A 4,244-nucleotide genomic window follows, 5' to 3' on the forward strand; every position below is an offset into this window, starting at 1 on the left:
ACACACACACACACACACACACACACACATATACACCTTTTAGCAGTTCTGTTTCTCTGGGGAACAGTGAGTAAAAGAGGTTCCTATTTGCACTTCATTAAGTCCAATCAATTTAAAAAACACATTCCACTAACATCTGTTACTTACTTACAATATAATGTGCTAAGTATTTTATATATTTCTTCATGTTTAATTCTCACAATTATCTTTGTTACTAGGTACTATTATGACAATTTTACAGAGGGAAAAACCAAGTCTAAGAGAAGTCAGTAACTTGTGTAGAATAACATTAATTAGTGGTGACTTTCAGGATTCAGGACCCTGGCCAGAATCTACAGTCTTAATTTGTTTTCAAATAGCAATAGTCCTATATCAACAGGTCTGTCATTTTAGGAAAGCTGCTTTTTTTAACAGAGAGAAAACCCTACATAATTTTGTCTTAAACCACCAGCATTCATTTACATTTTATTTATTAACCTTGAATTTCACTGTATTAAATTGGTATTATTAAAGATTAAAACTGTCTTGAGTGCTAGATTGAGGATCAAAGTAGCTGAGTTTGGTGAAACAGGTTTTTACCTGACATTTTTTTCCCCATGGTAGTGTACTTAGAACTTGAGAAACTGCACAGACTCAGCATTAATGAAATGCAAACGAGGCAGTTCACTTATTCCTTACAACGTGTATTAAGAAGGAGATAATAGGACTAATACAAAAATTGTTATACACTTTAACTTAGAGTACATCACTGAATTACTTCTCTAAATATGTTTTTATCTTGGCAGCTGGCCAGACAATGGCTGTTTTATATTCCTAGCCAATATTAGCTCAAATGTAAAGTAAATGGCATATTCTATTTTAGAAATGTGAAATGATAAAATAGCATCATAGGAAATGCATAAAAATTTCCATTTTAATAAGCTAAATCATCCATAGAATGCAAAAGAGAAAATAAACTATTTATGACTTTAAGACATTTTCAACGTAAATGGATATGACATGTTTTAAGAATTAACTTCCTTCATTGCAGTTTCATCTTGCTTTTAGAAAAAACTTGATTTAAATCAGAAATAAAACACACTCAACAATGCCTTTTCCTTTGCACACTTCTGCACGGCTTGGTCTTTCATCAACTCTAAGTCTTTGCTCCAATGTCACCTTCTCAATGATATTTTCTCTAACCATTCCACTTAACATTGAATCCTTTTCTTGTCCCATTCTCCCCATATATTTTCTCTAACCATTCCACTTAACATTGAATCCTTTTCTTGTCCCATTCTCCCCATATAATTCCTTTTTCACCTATCATGCTTTATTTTCTCCTTAACTCTTATCACTCTCTGGCATCTAATTTGTCTTCCCTCCCCACCAAGGATATAAACTTTTTTGAAAGCAGAAACCTGTCTATTTTGTTCACCTATCCTAGAACATAGTCTAACACATCATAATGTTGACATCTCACATATTTTAAATCCCCCTTTCAATTTCTTTTATTTTTTTTTTTTTTGATATGGGATTTACTGGGCACTTTATCTTTCAAAAATTTGGAGAATTACCATTTGCTATCAATTTCCATCTTAATTTATTGTTGAAGAAACAATGTGTCCAATGATACTGCTTCTCTGAAATTGTTCTTTGCTCTGCTTCTGTCATAATAGTCAATTTTTGCAAATTCTCACATGTACTTGAAAAATAATCTTCATTTTCCAATTATTTGGTACATGGTTCTATAAAATCATTCAGGCAGACTTTTCAAATCGGTATACTTACTGATTATTTTGTCATTCTCATCTATCAACTGCCAAGAGAAAATACATTTAAAATTTCCCAGAAAATATCAAATGGTAGATTTATCCATTTCCCTTTGTATTTGTGTTGCTCTGTTCGACAGTGTGAATTTAGCATTATCATATTGTCCACTGAATTAAACTGTTAAATATTTTATGGTGATCTTTAATTTCTAGTCACTTTTTTTGCCTTAAAATAAGCTTCCCTTATTTTATTATAGTTAGGTCAGTTTTATCTTTTGTTTATATATATCTGGTGTTTTTTTCCCCATATTTTAACTTTTAATCTTCCTTTGACCTAGAGGAACAACATGGAGAACCTAAATTTGCAAACCTGTGTATCTTTTGTTGGCTAGAAATGTGACTACCAGATCCTTAGATAATATAATTTAAACCTAGAGGAAAACAGTGACCTAATATGATGCTATAATACATCTTTCATTAGTATTATGTATTTTCTATGTCATAGTGAGTACCAGACCTTATGGTGGGCACACAAGAATAAATATTGGCTAAAGTGAATGTACCTGACTCTTAAAATAATGTGGTTACATAATGAAAGTGCTATCTCTATATTACAAGTGGGGAAATATAGGCTTATATAGTTTTTAATGATTTTTCAAGGTTACTTGGGCTGCGGTAGGAGAATTTAGAATCAATATCTTTCGACTTCCAGTCTAGGTTTCTTTCACTCCACAACAATGCCTGTCTCTAGTATTGATATTTGTCTAATAAGCAAATATAGTATGTGTAAGATAGTTGCAGATAACATATAAGAGATGTTTAAAATGCTAGATGCCTATTCACCACAGGCTCACTGATGGAATCACCAGGACTAAAACCATTATTAAACTTCTTTGCACAGGAGCATACTGGAAATAATTAAACTGACAGAGTTATACTAACAAAGCAAAAAGGAGAAAATAACAACATAAAAATATATTAGCCTTATTAAATGTCTGAATCTTTCCTTGTCTATCATTTGTTTTTCTGTAATCTCCCACCAATGCATGTGCATGCATCACTTAAGTAACTGCAAAGAAATATAAGGCCACTGAAAAATAACAGTTTTAGTAAAATAACTATCTTTGTGTTCAATATATGCCCTTTCCTTTTATTTTATAACCTATAGTAGTTTAAATATTATCTCTTTCCAGTAAATAGAAACATTTCTCTACATAAGCTTATTTTATGCAGCAAAGTACAGAAATAGCCTTGCAGAGCTGGGTATTTAAAGCAATCAATTGCATGTCTAGTTAAGGAAATATGCCATAATCATTAAACACATGAATGGTAACAAGCCATTTCCTTAATGAATCCCTATTAAGGTATATTAAAGCCAGCTTTACAAATAGCCTTAAAAAATCATTTGGACTAACAAAATTATCTAGCCTGCCAGATTAGCAGAGTTCACAACTATCTAGCTTCTTCTGTGTTCTGAAAACTTACCCTCCCTTGTCAGCATCTTTTTTCCTGCTGCTACAGCTAACAACCTCTCCCTAAATCCCTCAGTTTCCCACCCCCCGCCTTAGGCTCTGTCTATTGCTCATTTTCTCTGTAACCACAGTGGGTGACTATACAGTGATAAGGGCACCCTTCTTAATATTCAGTTGCACTTAGAGCACGTTATCCAGGCTTCTAATGTTTATGCCTTTCTACAACTCCACTCATAAGCTCTAAAGTGACTCCTGTCCTGGGAAGAGGGGGAGAGAACTCAATATACCAGCATACCCACAGTTCCAGAGCTGGACCTCTTAGGTGGCTGCGCAGACAGTAAGCCCTGCTGTTGAATATGCCTGCAACTATGGCAGAGATGCTAATTTAGAAAGCTAGCCTAACTGTACACCTTCCCACCAAAAAGCTTGCAGTGGCCTCAGAAAGGCTTCTCAATAGTGCAGGAATCAAAACTTGCCTAGTGTACCCACAACAGACAAAATGGGTCATTACAGCTGACTGGAATGAAGGCAAATGTGGTTAAGGCTTATTTAATAGCAGGGCACACAGCCCACATAAGATCAATACCAGATTAGAGGATGCAGGACACCAGCAATCTGGAAGACAGGATAAGGAAAAGCACCAAAGGTGAACAGCATAAAGAAAAAAGAATAATAAAAGATAAGAATAGGTTATGGGAACTCAGGGACATCATCAAGCAACATAACACTCATATAATGGGAATCCCAGAAAGAGAACAGATAGAGAAGAGATGAACAAAGATGCAAACCTCAACAAAATATCAGCAAATCAAATGTAACAATACATTAATAAAAATTATTCACTATGATCAAGTAGGATTTACTCCACAGATACAAGAATAGTTCAATATTCACAAATCAATCAATGTGATACACTAGATTAACAAAATGAAAAATAATAATCATATGACCATCTCAAGAGATGCAAAAAAATCACTTGAAAAAATTCAACATCCCTTTTGGATTAAAAAAAAAAAAAAAA

This window comes from Enhydra lutris, unplaced genomic scaffold (genome assembly GCF_002288905.1).
Source record: "Enhydra lutris kenyoni isolate GAN:26980312 unplaced genomic scaffold, ASM228890v2 scaffoldscaffold5, whole genome shotgun sequence".
In the NCBI taxonomy this organism is placed as follows: Eukaryota; Metazoa; Chordata; class Mammalia; order Carnivora; family Mustelidae; genus Enhydra; species Enhydra lutris.